This window comes from Salmo salar, chromosome 15 (genome assembly GCF_965601325.2).
Source record: "Salmo salar chromosome 15, fSalSal1, whole genome shotgun sequence".
NCBI lineage: Eukaryota > Metazoa > Chordata > Actinopteri > Salmoniformes > Salmonidae > Salmo > Salmo salar.
The window spans coordinates 78,485,080-78,508,855 of NC_138305.1; the positions used below are offsets into that span (position 1 = coordinate 78,485,080).

The 23,776-nt window shown below is 44.3% G+C and overlaps 1 pseudogene across 1 annotated transcript; it reads left to right on the plus strand.

The window, feature by feature from the left end:
• The first annotated feature begins 153 nt into the window (after nt 1-153).
• Nucleotides 154-23,683, plus strand: LOC106572149 (uncharacterized; annotated as a pseudogene). Its single transcript, XR_014380667.1, has 6 exons — nt 154-256; nt 686-801; nt 1,996-2,142; nt 20,256-20,387; nt 21,391-21,527; nt 23,335-23,683. The product of XR_014380667.1 is annotated as an uncharacterized LOC106572149 (transcript).
• Nucleotides 23,684-23,776: the final 93 nt, after the last annotated feature.

Below are 23,776 nucleotides of genomic sequence, written 5' to 3' on the forward strand. Positions count from 1 at the left end.
TAATAAATACAATGAAGGAGGAGTACCAAAATGGCTGTGCGGTGGCTTCAAAGCAGCGCCTCCTCTTAGTCATCTAAGGTTAATACATATTATGGTCTCCTCTTCTATGAAATTGATTTGGACTGCATTTGCTCTAACAGTCTTGAAGTCAGCATGGACATGAATTTGTCAGCGCGTTGTGCTTTGGTTCTTTTTCTGTTGGCATTTGTAGATTCGAAAATAGTCTCTGCTGCAGAAACGGGAGGCACATCTACAGGTGAAATCTTCTAATTAGCCTACTTTGCATTATTTGTCATGAAACAAACTGTGACAATTTGAGTATTTTGAAGAAGCCTGCAACACTTGACTTAGGTGTTATAGCCTACCTAAGTGGTTATAAACAATAGCCTATAATTGTGCATAGCCCCTTTGCAAACTATTTTGTTGCTACCTTACTAAGAGATACAAGCCAACCCTTATGACTTTGAAACAATCCAGCCTACCCTTGGCCATTTTACGCATACACTGTCAAATAAATTCTAGTTGTTTCAACTAACTACTATGAAGTAAGTGGTTCCAAAGCCTTTTTCAGTTTATTCAACTTCTAGATAAAAGTGTTATCTGAACTTAACATTTTTAGTTGGCCCAAACTTAGCTCCAACTTGACAAAACGAATACAAAAACGGCTCAAATTGTGTTCCCAAAGCAAAGCCTGGAGTGTGCCCTTGTAGACGATGGGGCGTAGGGAATTGTGCGGAGTTTTGTTCCAATGACAGTGACTGCCCCAATGATGTGGGCATGACTGCATTGCACCTTACACAGGTAGGATATGGTCCCAGAGTGACAGATACACCCATCTATTGCATTCATTATTGCTGCATTACTCTGGAAACAAGAAAGATGGAGCTTGTAATGTACATTTCATACACATAGCTCAATATATTTCACATACACTCTCTTTAGAGCTGAGACACTCAATTAAGAAAATTTCCATGAGCCGTGCAGGCATATAAAGTCTATATATATATATGACCCTGAGCATTCCAGCTATAGAATATGAAAGATTCCAAGTCATTGTAATAGTAAGACTTCAATGGAAAGAGTCTGTGTAGGCTGACAGTTTGCCACCATAAACATTTTGTAATGGGGACATTTAAGAGCAGTAAAGTTCATATTTAATTTAGAGTGATCAACACAATGTTTAGCATAGAGTTTCTGTAATACACATGATTTCCATTGTTCTACTTGTGACATTGAAGGTGTGGGTTGATGGTCACAAGACTTGATGTTGAATGTTATGGATTGTTCTCATATCAGTTGATTGTGATTGATGCCAGACTGGATGTCCCAGTAGAAGGACCGAGGACACACTGATTATTCACTGTTGTATTGTACTGATGACATTGTGGAACACGGTGTGATTCTATAGCAGCTGACAATGTCGCCGCCTTTCTGTTTTGACTTCCTACAAATGCAAATGCCTATTTATCTTAACCATCTCCTCACAAATATGACAGATTTTCTGAAAATGGTTTGGTCCAATTGTTTCCTATTCCTCCTGCTCTCTCACAGTGCCGATCCTCCCGAAGGCAGGTCAGTGCCCGCTGCTTCTGAAAGTCGTGCCTTCACACAAGGGATGTGTCCGCGATAAGGACTGTCCTAAAGATGACAAATGCTGCGTCTTTGACTCTGACGCCTTGTGTGTCCCACCTGACTTCAGTAAGAACCTGACTGGTTTATTAACAGTGTTCAGAAGGCTGCCATGTGTTTTCATTGGTGTTATGGGGGAAACATTGATGATGGTGGCCAAATGTCTCCAAAACTAATTCAAACACAAAAATATTAGGGCTATACTGTGCAATCTTTTCACAAATACAAATTCCTATTTATCGCAAGCATCTCCACACAAATATGACAGATTTTCAGAAAATGGTTCAGTCCAATTGTGTCCATGTTCATATCTCTTTGTGGTAAGTTGGGTTCCCTGACATGTCTGCTCAAATTGTGTTCCCAAAGCAAAGCCTGGAGTGTGCCCTCGTAGACGATGGGGTGTAGGGACTTGTGCGGAGTTATGTTCCAATGACAGTGACTGCCCCAATAATGAAAAATGCTGCCACAATGGATGTGGGCATGACTGCATTGCACCGACACAGGTAGAATATGGTCCCAGAGTGACAGATAAACCCATCCATTGCATTCATTATTGCTGCATTACTCTGGAAACAAGAACGCTGTAGCATGTGATGTACATTTCATACACATGGATCAATATATTTCACATATGCTCTCTTTAGAGCTGAGACACTCAATTAAGAAGATTTCCAAGATCCATGCAGGCCTTTAGAGTATATACCAATGTTGTGCAACATCTATACACTCTGAGTATACCAAACATTAGGAACACCTTCCTATTTTGAGTTGCACCCCCTTTTGTCTTCAGAAAAGCCTCAATTTGTCAGGGCATGGACTCTACAAGGTGTTAAAAGCATTCCACAGGGATGCTGGCCCATGTTGACTCCAATGCTTCTCACAGTTGTGTCATGTTGGCTGGATGTCCTTTGGTTGGTGGACCATTCTTGATACACACAGGAAATTGTTGAGCATGAAAAACCCAGCAGCTTTGCAGTTCTTGACACAGTCAAACCGGTGTGCCTGGTACCTACTGACATAGCCCGTTCAAAGGTACTTAAATCGTTCACCCTTTGAATGGCACACATAACCAATCCATGTGTCTTTTCTCTCAAGGCTTAAAAATCCTTCTTTAACCTGTCTCCTCCCCTTCATCTACACTGATTGAAGTGGATTTAACAAGTTACATCAATAAGGAATCATAGTTTTCACCTGGATTCACCTGGTCAGTCTATGTTTATTATTATTATTTATTTTATTTGACCTTTATTTAACTAGGTAGGCCAGTTGAGAACAAGTTCTCATTTACAACTGCGACCTGGTCAAGATAAAACAAAGCAGTGCGACAAAAACAACACAGAGTTACACATAAACAAACATACAGTCAATAACACAATAGAAAAAAATCTATGTACAGTGTGTGCAAATGTAGAAGAGTAGGGAGGTAGGCAATAAATAGGCCATAGAGGCGAAATAATTCCAATTTAGCATTAACACTGGAGTGATAGATGTGCAGATGATGATGTGCAAGTAAGGATTCTGGGGTGCAAAAGAGCAAGTGGGTAAGTAATAATATGGGGATGAGGTAGTTGGGTGTGCTATTTACAGATTGGCTGTGTACAGGTACAGAGATCGGTAAGCTGCTCTGACAGCTGATGCTTAAAGTTAGAGAGGGAGATATAAGACTCCAGCTTCAGTGATTTTTGCAATTCGTTCCAGTCATGGCAGCAGAGAACTGGAAGGAACGGCGGCCAAAGAAAGTGTTGGCTTTGGGGATGACCAGTGAAATATACCTGCTGGAGCACGTGCTACGGATGGGTGTTGCTATGGTGACCAGTGAGCTGATATAAGGCGGGGCTTTACCTAGCAAAGACTTATAGATGACCTGGAGCCAGTGGGTTTGGCGATGAATATGTAGTGAGGGCCGGGCAACGAGAGCATACAGGTCGCAGTGGTGGGTAGTATATGGGGGTTTGGTGACAAAATGCATGGCACTGTGATAGACTACATCCAGTTTGCTGAGTAGAGTGTTGGAGGCTATTTTGTAAATGACATTGCCGAAGTCAGGGATGGGTAGTATAGTCAGTTTTACGAGGGTATGTTTGGCAGCATGAGTGAAGGAGGCTTTGTTGAGAAATAGTAAGCCGATTCTAGATTTAATTTGGGATTGGAGATGCTTTATGTGAGTCTGGAAGGAGAGTTTACAGTCTAACCAGACACCTAGGTATTTGTAGTTGTCCACATATTCTAGGTCAGAAGCATCCAGAGTAGTGATGCTAGTTGGGCGGGAGGGTGCGGGCAGCAATCGGTTGAAGAGCATGCAGTTAGTTTTACTAGCATTTAAAAGCAGTTGGAGGCCAGGGAAGGAGTGTTGTATGGCGTTGAAGCTCGTTTGGAGGTTTGTTAGCACAGTATCAAAAGAAGGGCCAGATGTATACAGAATGGTGTCGTCTGCGTAGAGGTGGATGCCAGAGGTCTGGACAACAGGCCCTCCGATTTGACACACTGAACTCTATCTGAGAAGTAGTTGGTAAACCAGGCGAGGCAGTCATTTGAGAATCCAAGGCTATTGAGCCTGCCGATAAGAATGTGGTGATGGACAGAGTCGAAAGCCTTGGCCAGGTCAATGAAGACAGCTACACAGTACTGTCTTTTATCAATAGCGGTTATGATATCGTTTAGGACCTTGAGCGTGGCTGAGGTGCACCCATGACTAGCTCGGAAACCAGATTGCATAGTGGAGAAGGTGCGGTGGGATTCAAAATGGTCGATGATCTGTTTGTTAACTTGGCTTTCAAAGATTTTAGAAAGGCAGGGCAGGATGGATATTGGTCTATAACAGTTTGGGTCTAGAGTGTCTCCCCCTTTGAAGAGGGGGATGACCGCGGCAGCTTTCCAATCTTTGGGGATCTCAGACGATACAAAAGACAGGTTGAATAGGCTAGTAATAGGGGTTGCAACAATTCCGGCGGATAATTTTAGAAAGTGATGGTCCAGATAGTCCAGCCCAGCTGATTTGTAGGATCCACATTTTGCAGCTCTTTCAGAACATCAGCTATCTGGATTTGGGTGAAGGAGAGACAGGGGGGCTTGGGAAAGTTGCTGCAGGGGTTGCTGAGATGTTGGCCGGGGTAGGGGTAGCCAGGTGGAAAGCAAGGCCAGCCATAGAAAAATGCTTATTGAAATGATCGATTATCATAGATTTATCGGTGGTGACAGTGTTTCCTATCCTCAGGACAGTGGGTAGCTGGGAGGAGGTGCTCTTATTTTCCATGGACTTTACAGTGTCCCAAAAAGTTTTGGCTTTAGTGCTACAGGAAACAAATTTCTGTTTGAAAAAGCTAGCCTTAGCTTTCCTAACTGACTGAATATACTGGTTCCTGACTTCCCCGAAAAGTTGCATATCGCGGAGGCTATTCGATGCTAACGCAGAACGCCACAGGATGTTTATGTGCTTCTCAAGGGCAGTCAAGTCTGGGATGAACCAAGGGCTATATCTGTTCTTAGTTCCACATTTTTGGAATGGGGCATGCTTATTTAAGATGGTGAGGAAAGCACTTTAGAAGAGCAACCAGGCATCCTCTACTGATGGGATGAGGTCAATATCCTTCCAGGATACCCGAGCGAGGTCGATTAGAAAGGCCTGCTCGCTGAAGTGTTTTAGGGAGCGTTTCACAGTGATGGGTTGGTCGTTTGACCGCAGACCCATTACGGACGCAGGCAATGAGCCAGTGATCACTGAGATCCTGGTTGAAGACAGCAGAGGTGTATTTAGAGGGTAGGTTGGTTAGGATGATATCTATGAGGGTGCCCATGGTTAGAAATTTGGGGTTGTACCTGTTTGATTCCTTAATAATTTGTGTGAGATTGAGAGCATCTAGTTTAGATTGTAGGATGGCCGGGGTGTTAAGCATGTCCCAGTTTAGGTCACCTAACAGTACGAACTCTGAAGATAGATGGGGGCTGATCAATTCACATATGGTGTCCAGGGCACAGCTGGGGGCTGAGGGGGTCTATAGCAAGCGGCAATGGTGAGAGACTTGTTTCTGGAAAGGTGGATTTTTAAAAGTTGAAGCTCGAATTGTTTGGGCACAGACTTAGATAGTATGACAGAACTCTGCAGGCTATCTCTGCAGTAGATTGCAACTCCGCCCCCTTTGGCTGTTCTATCTTGTCGGAAAATGTTATAGTTAGGGATGGAAATTTCTGGATTTTTGGTGGACTTCCTAAGCCAGGATTCAGACACGGCTAGGTCATCTGGGTTGGCAGAGTGTGCTAAAGCATTGAATAAAACAAACTTAGGGAGGAGGCTTCTAATGTTAACATGCATGAAACCAAGGCTTTTACAGTTACGGAAGTCAACAAATGAGAGTGCCCGGGGAATGGGAGTGATGCTGGGGGCTGCAGGGCCTGGGTTAACCTCTACATCACCAGAGGAACAGAGGAGGAGTAGGATAAGGGTAAGGCTAAAGGCTATAAGAACTGGTTGTCTAGTGCGTTCGGAACAGAGAGTAAAAGGAGCAGATTTCTGGGCAAGGAAGTGTATATTCAAGGCATAATGTACAGACAAGGGTATGGCAGGATGTGAGTACAGTGGAGGTAAAACCTAGCATTGAGTGACGATGAGAGGGGCTTTGTCTCTAGAGGCACCATTTAAGCCAGGTGAAGTCACCGCATCAGTGGGGGGTGGAACAAAAGGGCTAGCTAAGGCATATTGAGCAGGGCTGGAGACTCTACAGTGAAATAAAACAATAATCACCAACCAAAACAGCAATAGACAAGGCATATTGAAATTAGGGAGAGGCATGTGTAGCCGAGTGATCATAGGGTCCAGTGAGTAGCTAGGTGAGCTGGAAACATGGCGATTCAGACAGCTAGCAGGCCGGGGCTAGCAGGCTAGCAGATGGGCCTCAGGGGGACATCGCAAAGGAAGAGCCTGTTGAAACCCCCTCAAACGGCTACGTCGGCAGACCAGTCGTGATGGATTGGCGGGGCTCCGTGTCAGCAGCAAAGGGTCCAGGCCAATTGGCAAAAGAGGTATTGAAGCCCAGGAATTGTCTGATGGATCTCTTTGGCTAGCCGGGAGATGGGCATAGCTCGAGCCTAGCTCCAGGCTAACTGGTGCTTACTTCGGGACAGAGATGATAGCCAGGAGTAGCCACTCGGATAGCAGCTAGCTAGCTGTGATGATCAAGTGTAAAGGTTCATAGCTTGCGGTAGGAATCCGGAGTCCGGTAGAGAAATCCGGAATCCGGTAGAGAAAAAACAGTCCGATATGCTCTGGGTTGATATCACGCTGTGCAGACTGGCAGGAATTGACCAGGCTGAGGCTGGCTGATGTCCTAGTGAATGGTAATGACCGCTAGCAGTGGCTAACTGACTACTAGCTAGTAGCTAGTTAGCTGGCTAGCTTCTGATGAGGGTTCCGGTTCTAAAGTATAAAAAATAGCAGATCCATACTACATTGGGTGAGAAAAGTATGTTGAAATTGAGATAAAAAATGTATACAAAGTATATATGAAGAAAATCATATATACACTGGACGGGACAAGACAAGACAAAGACGTCTGACTGCTACGCCATCTTGGATCATATATGCCCATTCCATGTCATGAAATGTTTTGTACAGTCAGTGTATAACACTTTATTGTTGATAAAGTGATACAAATGCATATCTAAGGGAAAGGGAATTTGGGAATATCAGGCTGAGACTTCAGAGGAGTAGCAACATACTTTATTACTGTACAGCAATTCACAGAACATTAAGCTGACAATTTGTCAAGGGCCACCAACAAAATTCCAACTCATTGTAATAGTAAGAGCTCAATGGAAAGAATCAGTGTAGGGATGATTTCCAGTGTTCTACTTGTGACACTCAAGGTGTGGGTGGATGGTCACTAGACTTGATGCTGAATGTTATGGATTGTCCTCACATCTGTTGATAGAGATTAACACCGGACTTGATGTACAAGGGCCGAGGACACCCTGATTATTCACTGTTATATTGTACTGATGACATTCTGTGAACACTGTGTGATTCTGTAGCAGCTGACAGCCTGTTTGTTTTGACTTCCTACAAGCCTCTAGAGCTGGTGTTTACAGAACATTTGGTGCTGTCTGATTAGAGTAGAAAGGGCATGTCTCCAAGATGCCAGTTGGACATTTTCTCTGCTTCTGTGCTGGAAGTGTCTCCCTGTTGCAACTTGTAATAAACTGTGTCCTCCACCTCTTTGGAGGTCAAATATCTTTTGGGTTTTTTTTTACAGCTTTTCTCCCTCATATACATGCACATACATTGTACATATACATTCTACATGTATCGATATACACTGCTCAAAAAAATAAAGGGAACACTAAAATAACACATCCTAGATCTGAATGAATGAAATAATCTTATTAAATACTTTTTTCTTTACATAGTTGAATGTGCTGACAACAAAATCACATAATCAATGGAAATCCAATTTATCAACCCATGGAGGTCTGGATTTGGAGTCACACTCAAAATTAAAGTGGAAAACCACACTACAGGCTGATCCAACTTTGATGTAATGTCCTCAAAACAAGTCAAAATGAGGCTCAGTAGTGTGTGTGGCCTCCACGTGCCTGTATGACCTCCCTACAACGCCTGGGCATGCTCCTGATGAGGTGGGGGATGGTTTCCTGAGGGATCTCCTCCCAGACCTGGACTAAAGCATCTGCCAACTCCTGGACAGTCTGTGGTGCAATGTGGCGTTGGTGGATGGAGCGAGACATGATGTCCCAGATGTGCTCAATTGGATTCAGGTCTGGGGAACGGGCGGGCCAGTCCATAGCATCAATGCCTTCCTCTTGCAGGAACTGCTGACACACTCCAGCCACATGAGGTCTAGCATTGTCTTGCATTAGGAGGAACCCAGGGCCAACCGCACCAGCATATGGTCTCACAAGGGGTCTGAGGATCTCATCTTGGTAGCTAATGGCAGTCAGGCTACCTCTGGCGAGCACATGGAGGGCTGTGCAGCCCCCCAAATAAATGCCACCCCACACCATGACTGACCCACCGCCAAACCGGTCATGCTGGAGGATGTTGCAGGCAGCAGAACGTTCTCCACGGCGTCTCCAGACTGTCACGTCTGTCACATGTGCTCAGTGTGAACCTGCTTTCATCTGTGAAGAGCACAGGGCACCAGTGGCGAATTTGCCAATCTTGGTGTTCTCTGGCAAATGCCAAACGTCCTGCACGGTATTGGGCTGTAAGCACAACCCCCACCTGTGGACGTCGGGCCCTCATACCACCCTCATGGAGTCTGTTTCTGACCGTTTGAGCAGAGACATGCACATTTGTGGCCTGCTGGAGGTCATTTTGCAGGGCTCTGGCTGTGCTTCTCCTGCTCCTCCTTGCACAAAGGCGGAGGTAGCGGTCCTGCTGCTGGGTTGTTGCCCTCCTATGGCCTCCTCCACGTCTCCTGATGTACTGGCCTGTCTCCTGGTAGCGCCTCCATGCTCTGGACACTACGCTGACAGACACAGCAAACCTTCTTGCCACAGCTCGCATTAATGTGCCATCCTGGATGAGCTGTACTACCTGAGCCACTTGTGTGGGTTGTAGACTCCGTCTCATGCTACCACTAGAGTGAAACTACCGCCAGCATTCAAAAGTGACCAAAACATCAGCCAGGAAGCATAGGAACTGAGAAGTGGTCTGTGGTTGCCACCTGCAGAACCACTCCTTTATTGGGGGTGTCTTGCTAATTGCCTATAATTTCCACCTGTTGTCTATTCCATTTGCACAACAGCATGTGAAATTTATTGTCAATCAGTGTTGCTTCCTAAGTGGACAGTTTGATTTCACAGAAGTGTGATTGACTTGGAGTTACATTGTGTTGTTTAAGTGTTCCCTTTATTTTTTTGAGCAGTATATTATGGATAGATTTGATTGACTTTACCTGCGACTGCTTTTCTCGATTGTTAATCTGGAAATTCCTATAACAGCTATGTTTCTACTGTTTAACTGACCGCTTTTTCTCTGTTACCATAGTGAAGTCCGGTAGCTGTGTCCTGCCCAAGGGGACCAACATGTGTGCCAAGTACTGTTACAAACATGGCCAGTGCCCCGAGGAACAGAAGTGTTTCCGGATATGTTGATTCTACGCCTGCAGTGAGCCATTGAAGCTTTATTGGAAATTCCTATATAATTATTCATGTACAATTATGTCTTTGAAAACTGATGATTTTATGCAGCAATAAATATGAAAAATGATCATAGCTTCTATGGGAACTGGACACATTTTATGGACGCTATGTGAATTGACAAACTCATGTGGACTGCTGAATTTGAATAAAATAAGATTTTGAACACCTGTGCTTGGTTATTTAGGGGTTTATTTGAGACTCATGTGGTGCTCATGTGAATATCCTTAATTTTATGGCTTCAGACCAATATCTTTTCTCACTTAAAACATCGTTTTATGTTTTTAATTTCCAAGTTCTTTACACCGGAAGGTGATTATGAAACCTTATAAAAGAACATTATAATTAAGCAATAAGGCACGAGGATGTGTGGTAAACGGCCAATATACCATGCTAAGGACTGTTCTTAGCGCGTGGCTGGTGTATTGGCCACATACACAAACCCCCGAGGTTCCTTATTCCTATTCTAAACTGATTACCAATGTAATTGAAGCTGTAAAAATAAATGTTTTGTCATACCCGTGGTATACGGCCTGATATACCACGGCTGTCAGCCTATCAGCATTCGGGGCACGAACCACCCACTTTATAACACAGTTTAACATGCCCTCCTTGTGAATATTCACAATGTTGTACGTTTTGATAAGATCCCTGCTCATATTAAAATGGCGAGAGCAAGGAAACAAAGACTGAAGTAAATATTTACTATGCGATAACACAATGTTGCTGGCTAGATAGATAACTACACAAGCCAGAAATATGGCCGAGCAGTTCTCAGTGGAAGGGTTCTGAAATATTCTCTCTCGCTGAGACGAGTTGTGACCGTGAATACAATCATCCATCTCGGTGGAAACAACTTGGGACACACAAAGGGGACAGCTCTGATGCGTCAGATGCGAGCTGATTTGGAGGTAGTCCGAATGCTCCCTGGGACAATGGTGAGCTACTCTGACATCAAACAGTGGAAGATTTGGATGTTCCTCCGTGGCAGGCGCATGCCCACAATCCAACACTTTGCATTAAATCACTGTGTCCCTGGACAGTACTATAGGGCATGGTTTCCCAAACTCGGTCCTGGGGCTCCTCCTGGGTACACGTTTTGGTTTTTGCTCTAGCGCTACACAGCTGATGAAAATAATCAAAGCTTGATGATGAGTTGGTTATTTGAATCAGCAGTGTAGTGCTAGGGCAAAACCCCCAAATGTGCGCCAAGTGGTATCAACCATTCCTGAACCTGACTCTAAAAACAAGCCACCGATGGACAGTACCAAAATAGATACTCTATTGATTCTGTTCAATGCCCCATATACTGAGCATTCTTTATGTAGCGGGAATTTAATATAATAGCTTAAATTGAAAAGAAAGGATTGATGCTTCAATTGTTACTTTGTATATTACTTCATAAATCTGATGCCACGGTATTGGGATATCGAAAATCTGTTCCCAACTATGTTGAATTTAATGCGGTATAGTTGTCAACCCTCTTGACCATAAGTGAAACTGATACATGTTACGATTTATATTGGTCATTTTTAGCCATTTACGATGAATTCATTCCTTTCTCTTTTAAGGAATTGCCTCTTCCATTTTTGTGGCAGAGCTGCGATGAACTGGTTATAATTTTGTATTGAGCATACATTTCCTTACACCATGATTAATTGCTTGTGTGACATAATTTTACCTTTGTTGTTTACAATGTCATTCAATAACATGATACCTTCCGTTTACATTCTCTACAAGAAAATGTTTTTTCCTCTATCAGTACTTTCGAGATTAGTCATATTTTTTGCTGTAATATGGCCTATGTTCTGCCTCTTCTGGAGGATAACATTTAAATAGTAGCCTACTCTGTTTGGCTTCATTTAAAAATGATACTTTAAACAGAGTTCCATTGTCAATCCACCAGAAATGGATGGTTTTAATCTGCATAACAGCAAAGAGACCCCTTTTGAAAATGGCTGTCTAGCACAGGAGGTTGGTGGCACCTTAATTGGGGAGGAAGGGCCAACAAGTGCTCAGCATATGTCGGGAACTCCTTCAAGACTGCTGGAAAAGCATTCCAGGTGAAGCTGGTTGAGAGAATGCCAAGAGTGTGCAAAGCTGTCATCATGATAATGTGTGGCTACTAAGAAGAATTTAAAATATATTTTTAATTGTTTAACACATTCTTGGTTACTACATGATTCCATATGTGAAATTTCATAGTTTTGATGTCAGGAATGAGTAGGAGTGTCCGAACGTTTGACTGGTCCTGTATGTATGGAAACACTTATCTCCCTCACTAGCTTTAAGCACCAGCTGTCAGAGCAGCTCACAGATTACTGCACCTGTACATAGCCATCTATAATTTAGCCCAAACAACTACCTCTGCCCATACTGTATTTAGTTATTTATTTTGCTCTTTTGCACCCCATTATTTATATGTCTACTTTGCACTTTCTTCCACTGCAAATCTACCATTCCAGTGTTTTACTTGCTATATTGTATTTACTTCGCCACCATGGCTTTTTTTTGCCTTTACCTCACTTATCTCACCTCATTTGCTCACATTGTATATAGACTTATTTTTCTACTGTATGTTTGTTTTACTCCATGTTTAACTCTGTGTTGTTGTATGTGTCGAACTGCTTTGCTTTATCTTGGCCAGGTCGCAATTGTAAATGAGAACTTGTTCTCAACTTGCCTACCTGGTTAAATAAAGGTGAAATAAAAAAAATTAAAAAATGTAAATTAGATATTTCTGTATTTCACTTTCAATAAATTAGCAAACATTTCTAAAATCATGTTTTCACTGTTTTATGAGATATTGTGTGTTGATGGGTGAGATTATTTTTCAATGGTTTGCTGGTGTTGAAATTAGCGAAGGGGTGGGGTGGGGGGATTGGGCTGTGAGGTTACTTTTGCAAGGGTTGGAGACTCCCAATTGCTAACATGTATAGAGAGCAATAGTAATGATGTCTCTTTGTAGGGACTAACTCCGCCATGGTTCTTTGAACAAAGCCTATGGGAAAATGAATGGAGTTTTGTAGGGTTTTTGGATAAACGCCGAAAATAAGTTTTGCGGTGAAGACAGGTTTAGGAGATCTTATACGTTTTGTTCTATGAGATAATCTCCATCAGCTAATGTCACTTTTTGGGAATTTTGAAGCATTTATGTAATTAAGAAAAGCATTTGTGGACTAAAAACATTATGTTACTCAACATAGAGTTTGTCTGAAGTTACACATCACAGTATTACAACTGCGTGAACGTTTTGGAATACTGTGTGCTTATTGTTTAGAAAGTATTTAGTATTTAAGTATAAGTAGCCCACACTTTCGATGAGGCCACGCAAAAAGACTTAACTGATGATTAGTAAAGGAGTTTATAAAGACCTATATTACATATCTTATGTAATGGTCTTATAAATATTTGTGTAACGATGTGCGCTGAGAGTTGGGAATCAAGATCAGGGAGTGAGTGATTTAATCAATAAACGAAACATAATAGAAAACAAGAAATACAAACACAAACGCCACACAGACAAAACTGAAACAGAAACAATGACGCCTGGGGAAGGAACCAAAGCGAGTGACATATATAGGGCAGGTAATCAAGGAGGTGATGGAGTCCAGGTGATTGTAATAACTTGCTGATGACCGTAACGATGGTGACAGGTGTGCGCCATAACGAGCAGCCTGGTGACGTAGAGGCCGGAGAGGGAGCACAAGTGACAGTACCCCCTCCCTGACGCACGGCTCCAGCCGCACCAAGATGACGAGCCCGGGGATCGGGAGCGGACCGGACACCTCTGCTAAGGAGTGGGAACCTGTCTACCTAGAGCGCCAGATATCTTATAAGAAATCCCGCTATGACCTCCGACGAACCATCAAACAGGCAAAGTGCCAATACAGGACTAACATTAAATCGTACTACACCGGCTCCGACGCTCGTCAGATGTGGCAGGGCCTACAAACTATTACAGACTACAAAGGGAAGCGCAGCCGCGAGCTGCCCAGTGACACGAGCCTTCCAGATGAGCTAAATAACTTCTATGCTCGCTTCGAGGCAGGTAACACTGAAACATGCATGAGAGCCTCAGCTGTTCCGGACGACTGTGTGATCACGCTCTCCGCAGCCGATGTGAGGAAGACTTTCGAACAGGTCAACATTCACAAGGCCACAGGGCCAGACGGATTACCAGGACGTGTACTCCGAGCATGCGCTGACCAACTGGCAAGTGTCTTCACTGACATTTTCAACCTCTCCCTGTCTGAGTCTGTAACACCAACATGTTTCAACCAGACCACCATTGTCCCTGTGCCCAAGAAAAACTAAGATAACCTGCCTAAATGACTACCGACCCGTAGCACTCACATCTGTAGCCATGAAATGCTTTGAAAGGCTGGTCATGGCTCACATCAACACCATTATCCCAGAAACTCTACACCCACTCCAATTTGCATACCACACCAAAAGATCCACAGATGATGCAATCTCTATTGCACTCCACACTGCCTTGTCACACCTGGACAAAAGGAACACCTATGTGAGAATGCAATTCATTGACTACAGCTCAGTGTTCAACACCATAGTGCCCTCAAAGCTCATCACCCTGGGACTAAACACATCCCTCTGTAACTGGATCCTGGACTTCATGATGGGCCGCCCCCAGGTGGTAAGGGTAGGGGTGCGTGCTCAGCCCCCTCCTGTACTCCCTGTTCACTCATGACTGCACGGCCAGGCATGACTCCAACACCATCATTAAGTTTTCTGATGACACAACAGTGGTAGGCCTGATCACCGACAACGATGAGACAGCCAATAGGGAGGAGGTCAGAGACCTGACCGTGTGGTGCAAGGACAACAACCCCCCTCAACGTGATCAAGACAAAGGAAATGATTGTGGACTGCAGGAAAAGGAGGACCGAGCACGCCCCCATTCTCATTGACTGGGCTTTAGTGGAGCAGGATGAGAGCTTCAAGTTCCTTGGCGTCCACATCACCAACAAACTAACATGGTCCAAGCACACCAAGACAGTTGTGAAGAGGGCACGACAAAACCTATTCCCCCTCAGTAGACTGAAAAGATTTGGCATGGTTCCTCAGATCCTCAAAGGTTTTACAGCTGCACCATCGAGAGCATCCTGACGGGTTGGTTCACTGCCTGGTATGGCAACTGCTTGGCCTCCGACCGCAAGGCACTACAGAGGGTAGTGCTGACAGCCCAGTACATCACCGAGGCCAAGCTTCCTGCCAACCAGGACCTCTATACAAGGCGGTGTCAGAGGAAGGCCCTAAAAATTGTCAAAGACTCCAGCCACCCTAGCCATAGACTGTTCTCTCTGCTACCGCACGGCAAGCGGTACCTGAGCACCAAGTCTAGGTCCAAGAGGCTCCTAAATAGCTTCTACCAAAAGTCATAAGACTCCTGAACAGCAAATCAAATGGCTAATCACTTTGTCAACCACAACGTGTTGTAGACTGACTGTACAAAACATTATGAACATAGACTGGTATAGACTGACCAGGTGAAAGCTGCGATCCCTTATTAATTTCACCTGTTAAAACCACTTTAATCAGTGTAGATGAAGGGTAGGAGACAGGTTAACAGTCAGTCATAAAGACTGAGATGTGTATATTCCTACAACGTTATAGTGAGAGAATAATGTAAGAAAATCCAATGTTGAGCATTTATTTAGTCCGCCACAAGATATCAGCGTAGTAAAATGATAAACGCGTATAGGTCTGCCCATCATGAACTTGACAGATGAGAGAGAAAAGCATTGAAAGAAATTAAAAAAGTTACTTTGGAACATGTATAGGCCTATTTCTTAAGATGAATTACAAGTAAATATCATATACCATGTAAACAGAGCCCAACCGTTGTCGAAAAATCAACCCATCAACAGTGTTATAGCTCTCCACATACTGTACTTTGAAACATTTCGTTATGAATCATTATACATTATGGATTTTCACCTGCAGTTTAACAGAAATGCATTCAGTCATTGAACTATAAACTCAGTTGAAGACACACTATGGACATTTAGTTGTTAATTGTTTACATCAAATTTTGGCTTAATTTCTGGACAATATGACTCTCCATTTGGGGGACCACTTTTGGATCAAGAGGCACAAGTTCCATATATCCTCTTTAATTATTCTTATGTGATGTGACCTAAGCAAGTGTTCGGATCCGAACTCGGAATGTAAATTGATGGGCATAGGGACCCTGCAGGTGCATTGTTCCTTGTGCATTCATCTTTTCTATGGTCTCTCCCCAATGATGTGTATAAACCCTGGATTGCTGATGCTTTGTAATTGTCACGTCCTGACCAGTGAAAGACGTCATTTGCCATAGTAGTATGGTCAGGACGTGGCAGGGGGGTTTGTTTGTATGTATTTTGGGTTTTCTGTTTCTATGTGGGTTTTTCTAGTATTCTATTTCTATGTTTTGTTTTCCATGTTTTGGCCGGGTATGGTTTCCAATCAGAGGCAGGTGTCTTTCGTCGTCTCTGATTGGAAGCCATGCTTAGGCAGCCTGTTTTCCTTTGGGGTTTGTGGGTAGTTTTTTTTCCATTTTGTCTGAGTACCTTACGGAACTGTTGGCTGTCATTTTGTTACTTTGTTTAAGTGTTCTCCTAAAATAAAGTAAGAATGAGCACTCTACACGCTGCGCATTGGTCTCCATTTTACGACCCCTGTGACAGAACTACCCACCACCAACGGACCAAGCAGCGTGCATTCTTGAGGAAGAAGAGCAGAACCAAGCAGTATGGTTCAGAGGAGTGGACCTGGGAGGAGATCTTAGATGGGACAGGACGCTGGACAAGCCCTGGGGAGTATCGCCATCCGCAGTGGGAGATAGAGGCAGCGAAGGCGGAACGACGATACCTTGAGGAACGGCTAGGCAGGCAAGAAGAGGCTGAGAGGCAGCGGCCCCACATTTTTTTGGGGGGGAAACATGGGCAGATTGGCGAAGGCGAGGTTAAGACCTGAGCCAACTTCCCGTGCTTACCGTGGGGAGCGAGTGACGGTAGAAGCACTGTGTTATGCGGTAGTGCACACGGTGCCGCCCATGCGCACTTACAGCCCGGTGCGCTCAGTGCAAGCTCCTCACCGTTGCCGTGCTAGAGTGGGCCGTCAGCCAGGAAGAAGTGCGCCGGCTCAGCGTATCTGCTCTCCAGTGCGTCTCTACGGCCCAGGTTATCCTGCGCCTGCTCTACGCACGGTACCCCCCGTTCACCAGCGCAGCACAGTTCGTCCTGTACCAGCGCCCTGCCCTTGCTGGGCTGCAGTGACCATCCAGCCAGGACGGGGTGTGCCAGCCCTAAGCGCCAGACCTCCAGTGCGCCTCCAAGGCCCAGTGTACCCTGTGCCTGTTCCGCGCACTCTCCCTCCTGTGCGCCACCATAGCCCAGTACGTCCTGTGCCTGCTCCGCGCACTCTCCCTCCAGTGCGCCACCATTGCCCATTACGTCGTGTTCCTGCTTCTCGCACTCTTCCTCCAGTACGCCTCCATAGCCCAGTACAGCCGGTGCCTGCTTTGAGCACACGGTCCTTAGTGCGTCTCCCCAGTCTGGTGAGACCAGTTCCAGCTCCCCGTAGGAAGCCTCCAGTGATGCTCAATGGTCCGAAGCCTCCAGCAATAATCCATGGCACTAAGCCTCCAGTGATGATCCATGGCCCGGAGCCTGTAGGGGGATGATCCATGGCACGAAGCCTCCAGTGATGATCCATGGCCCAGAGCCTGTAGGGATGATCCATGGCACGAAGCCTCCAGTGATGATCCATGGCCCGGAGCCTGTAGGGATGATCCATGGCACGAAGCCTCCAGTGATGATCCATGGCCCGGAGCCTCCAGTGATGATGCATGGCACAAAGCCTCCAGTGACGATCCATGGCCCGGAACCAGTAGTGATGATCCATGCCACGGAGCCTGCAGCGACACTCCTCAGCCCGGGGCCTCCAGCGACGCTCCTCAGCCCGGGGCCTCCAGCGACGTCCCTCAGGCCGGGGCCTCCCGCGACGCCTCTCAGCCCGGGGCCTTCAGCGGCGGCCTGCAGCCCGGAGCCTCCAGCGACGGCCTGCAGCCCGGATCCTCCAGCGGTGGCCTGCAGCCCAGATCCTCCAGCGACGCCCCTCAGCCCGGGGCCTCCAGCAACACCCCTCAGCCCGGGGCCTCCAGCGACGCCCTTCAGCCCGGGGCCTCCAGCGACGCCTCTCAGCCCGGGGCCTTCAGCGGCGGCCTGCAGCCCGGAGCCTCCAGCGGCGGCCTGCAGCCCGGAGCCTCCAGCGACGGCCTGCAGCCCGCATCCTCCAGCAGCGGCCTGCAGCCGAGATCCTCCAGCGGCGGCCTGCAGCCCAGATCCTCCAGCGGCGGCCTGCAGCCCATATCCTCCAGCGGTGGTCTACAGCACAGAGCTTCCGGTAAGGATCTAAAGTCCGATTCCTCCGATAATGATCCACAGGCCAGGGTTACAGAAGCGGTGGGATCTGCGGGTGGAACGGGGGTTACGCCCTGATCCGGAACCACCTCCATTGCTGAAGGATCGGAGGCAGAGGAGAGGTCTGGGTGTAGCGCATGAGCCGCCATAGACGTTTGTCACCCTCCCTTCCCTCCCTTTGTGTTTGGGGTTGTTTTTGTTGGGTTTTTGTTTGGGTGCAGTCGAGGTCTGCACCTTCGGGGGGGGGGGGGGTACTGTCACGTCCTGACCAGTGAAAGAGGTCACTTGCCATAGTAGTATGGTCAGGGCGTGGCAGGGGGGTTTGTTTTGCATGTATTTTGGGTTTTCTGTTTCTATGTGGGTTTTCTAGTATTCTATTTCTATGTTTTGTTTTCCATGTTTTGGCCGGGTATGGTTTCCAATCAGGGGCAGGTGTCTTTCGTTGTCTCTGATTGGAAGCCATACTTAGGCAGCCTGTTTTCCTCAGGGGTTTGTGGGTAGTTGTTTTCCGTTTTCTGTGAGTACCTTACAGAACTGTTGGCTGTCGTTTTGTTATTTTGTTTAAGTGTTCTCCTAAAATAAAGTAAGAATGAGCCCTCTACACGCTGCGCCTTGGTCTCCATTTTACGACCCCTGAGACAGTAATGGCGAAAGAGAGGCTTTGAAGCCACAGGCCGCCACATTGGCACACCCCAGAATGAGCAGTACTCCATAGGAATGAATGGAATTCTACAATATTTCAATAAAATGTTTCAAGGATACAATTTCATGTATTTAAGTAATTCTTTGTTGTGGTGGGGGAGTAACATTAACACTCTCAAAATATAAAATGTTCATGTTCAGTTCAATGAATATCATTTTCATGTATACACTAAGGTGTCTGTAATAGAATATATTTGTCAAAAAACAAATGTAGACATTAATAAATGCATTTCTCTAGCTTTTTTTTTACAATGAAGGAGGAGTACCAAAATGGCTGTGCGGTGGCTTCAAAGCAGGGCCCCCTGTCAGTCATCTAAGGTTAATACATATTATGGTCTCCTCCTCTTCTATGAAATTGATTTGGACTGCATTTGCTGTAACAGTCTTGAAGTCAGCATGGACATGAATTTGTCAGCGCGTTGGGCTTTGGTTCTTTTTCTGTTGGCATTTGTAGATTTGAAAATAGTCTCTGCTACAGGTGAGTTCTTCTAATTTGCCTACTTTGCATTATTTGTCATTATTTGTCATGAAACAAACTGTGACAATTTGATTAGTTTTTTGAAGAAGCCTGCTACACTTGACTTAGGTGTTATAGCCTACCTAAGTGGTTATAAACAATAGCCTATAATTGTGCATAGCCCCTTTGCAAACTATTTTGTTGCTACCTTACTAAGAGATACAAGCCAACCCTTATGACTTTGAAACAATCCAGCCTACCCTTGGCCATTTTACGCATACACTGTAAAAACAATTCTAGTTGTTTCAACTAATTATTATGAAGTAAGTGGTTCCAAAGCCTTTTTCAGTTTATTCAACTTCTAGATAAAAGTGTGACCTGAACTCAACATTTTTAGTTGGCCCAAACTTAGCTCCAACTTGACAAAACATATGCAAAAATTAAGTCAACATATAATGATGTGTTTGTCAACTTGTGTCATATGTTCATTTAACTCAAAATTTTAATTTGGGCATCATAAAAGCACTATTTGTGTGTCTGTGTGTAACCAGTTGCACAGCCTTTTTAGTTAACATACAATGTTTTCAACCTACATATTTGAACCAATAGATTGTGAGTGTTCAGAAGGCTGTCATGCATTTTCATGGGTGTTATGGGGGAAACATTGATGATTGGGGACAAATGTCTCCAAAACTATTAATTAGACACTACATTACTTGGAGCATGGCCTACAAACTTTCCAGAGATGCAAATTCCTATTCGTCAAATCCATCTCGACACAAACATGATAGATTTTCATAAATTGGTTCAGTCTAATTGTGTCCATGTTCATGTCTCTTTGTGGTAAGTTGAGTTCCTTGACATCTGCTCAAATTGTGTTCCCAAAGACAAGCCTGGAGTGTGCCCTCGATGGGGCATAGGGATATGTGTAGAGTCATGTTCCAATGACAGTGACTGCCCCAATGATGAAAAATGCTGCTTCAATGGATGTGGTCATGTCTGCATTGCACCTTACACAGGTAGGATATGGTCCCAGAGTGACAGATACACCCATCTATTGCATTCATTACTGCTGCATTACTCTGGAAACAAGAATGCTGGAGCTCTCTTTAGAGCTAAGACACTCAATTAAGAAGTCACATAATAGAAAGACTTCAATGGGAAGTGTCAGTGTAGGTGTAACGGTCTTCGTCGTCCTCGGATGAAGGGGAAGAGAAATCAGACCAAAATGCAGCGTGGTAAGTGTTCGTCATTTTAATGTACAACTGAACACGAAAGCAACAAGCAAAACAAAAGAACAACCGAACAGTTCCGGCAAGTGCAAAACACTAAACAGAAAATATCTACCCACAAACCCCAAAGGAAAAACAGGCTGCCTAAGTATGACTCCCAATCAGCAACAACGATATACAGCTGTTCCTGATTGAGAGTCACACCCGGCCGAAACAAAGAAATCCCAAACATAGAAACACGGACATAGAATGCCCACCCAAATCACACCCTGACCAAACCTAAATAGAGACATAAAAAGGCTCTCTCAGGTCAAGGCGTGACAGTAGGCTGACAAGTTGCTACCATAAACCTATTTGTAATGGGGAAATGTAAGATCGCTAAAGATCATATTTAGTTTAGAGTGATTAACAAAACATTTAGTGTATACAGTTTATGTAATACACAATATTTCCAGTATCCTAGTTGTGACACTCAAGGTGTGGGTTGACGGTCACTAGACTTGATGCTGAATGTTATGGATTGTTCTCATATCTGTTGAAAGGGAATGACGCCAGACTGGATGTCCAAGTACAAGGACCGAGGACACACTGATTATTCACTGTTGTATTGTACTGATGACATTCTGTGAACACTGTTTGATTCTGTAGCAGCTAACATTTATCGTAAGCATCTCCACACAAATATGACTGATTTTCAGAAAATGGTTCAGTCTAATTGTGTCCATGTTCATGTCTCTTTGTGGTAAGTCGGGTTCCCTGACATGTCTGCTCAAATTGTGTTCTCCCAAAGACAAGCCTGGAGTGTGCCCTCGTAGACGATGGGGCATGGGGATATGTGCAGAGTTATGTTCCAATGACAGTGACTGCCCCAATGATGAAAAATGCTGCCACAATGGATGTGGGCATGACTGCTTTGCACCTACACAGGTAGGATATGGTCCCAGAGTGACAGATACACACATTCATTGCATTCATTATTGCTGCATTACTCTGGAAACAAGAAAGATGGAGCTTGTAATGTACATTTCATACACATAGAGATATATGTTTCACGTACACTCTCTTTAGAGCTGAGACACTAAATTAATAAGATTTCCAAGATCCATGCAGGTCTTTAGAGTATATACCAATGTTGTGCAACATCTATACACTCTGAGTATACCAAACGTTTTCCCTCAGAAAAGCCTCAATTCATCAGGGCATGGACTCTACAAGGTGTTGAAAGCAGTCCATTGGGATGCTGGCCCATGTTGACTCCAGAGCTTCTCACAGTTGTGTCATGTTGGCTGGATGTCCTTTGGTTGGTGGACTGTTGGCGGCAGGGTTGTCTAGTGGTTAGAGCGTTGGACTAGTAATCAAAAGGTTGCAAGAGCAAATCCCCGAGCTGACAAGGTAAAAATCTGTCGTTAAGAACAAGGCAGTTAACCCACTGTTCCTAGGCCGTCATTGAAAATAAGAATTTGTTCTTATTAACTGACTTGCCTAGCTAAAAAAAGTAAAATATATAAAAAATGTAAAAAATCTTTGATACACACAGGAAATTGTTGAGCATGAAAAACCCAGTAGCGTTGCAGTTCTTGACACAGTCAAACTGGTGCGCCTGGCACCTACTGCCATACCCTGTTCAAAGGCACTTACATCTGTTGTCTTGCCCATTCACCCTCCTGAATGGCACATACACATAATCCATGTGTCTATTGTCTCAAGGCTTAAAAATCCTTCATCCTTATTTAACCTGTCTCCTCCCCTTCATCTACACTGATTGAAGTGGATTTAACAAGATACATCAAAATGGGATCATAGCTTTTTCCTGGATTCACCTGGTCAGTCTCTGTCATGGAATGAGCAGGTGTTCATAATGTTGTGTTCAGTCAGTGTGTAACACGCTGTTGTTGATCAAGTGATACAAATGTATATTTCAGGGAAAAGGATTTTGGGAATATCAGGCTGAGACTTCAGAGGAGTAGCAACATACGTTTCTTACGGTACAGCAATTCACAGAACATTAAGCTGACAATTTGTCAAGGGCCACCAACAGAATTCCAACTCATTGTAATAGTAATACCTTAATGGAAAGAATCAGTGTACAGATGATTTCCAGTGTTCTACTTGTGACACTCAAGGTGTGAGTTGATGGTCACTGGACTTGATGCTGAATGTTATGGATTGTTCTCATATCTGTTGATAGAGATTGACGCCAGACTTGAGGTACAAGGGTCGAGGACACACTGATTATTCACTGTTATATTGTATTGATGACATTCTGTCAACATTGTGTGATTCTGTAGCAGCTGACAAAGTCACTGCCTGTTTGTTTTGACTTCCTACAAGCCTCTAGAGCTGGTGTTTACAGAACATTTGGTGCTGTCTGATTAGAGTAGAAAGGGCATGTTTCCAAGATGCCAGTTAGACATTTTCTCTGCTTCTGTGCTGGAAGTGTTTCCCTGTTGCAACTTGTAATAAACTGGATATAATTTTTTTCTAAATAAAAAATAATTACTATTAACCCATCCACCTCTTTGGAGGACACAAACATTTTGGGGGTTTTACAGCTTTTCTGCTGCATATACATATATATATACATTTTACATATACATTTTATATGGATAGATTTGTTATGGATAGTATTTGATTGACTTTACCTGCGACTGCTTTTCTTGATTGTTAACCTGGAAATTCCTATAACACCTATGTTTCTACTGTATAACTGACCGCTTTTTCTCTGTTACCATAGTGAAGCCCGGTCGCTGTGTCCTGCCCAAGGGGACCTACATGTGTGCCGAGTACTGTTACAAAGATGGCCAGTGCCCCGAGGAACAGAAGTGTTTCCGGAAATGTTGATTCTACGCCTGCAGTGAGCCATTGAAGCTTTATTGGAAATTCTTATTAGTTATAAGAAATAACTAGAAAATTCTAATTATTACATGTACAATTATGTCTATGAAAACTGATGACTTTATGCAATAATAAATATGAAAAATAATCATAGCTTTTATGGAAACTGGACAAACTTCATGGACGCTCTGTGAATTGACAAACTCACGTGGATTGCTGAATTTGAATAAAACCAGATTTTGAACACCTGTGCTTGGTTTTTTAGGGGTTTATTTGAGACTCATGTGGTGCTCATGTGAATATCCTTAATATTCCGGCTTCAGACCAGTGCCAATTTTCAC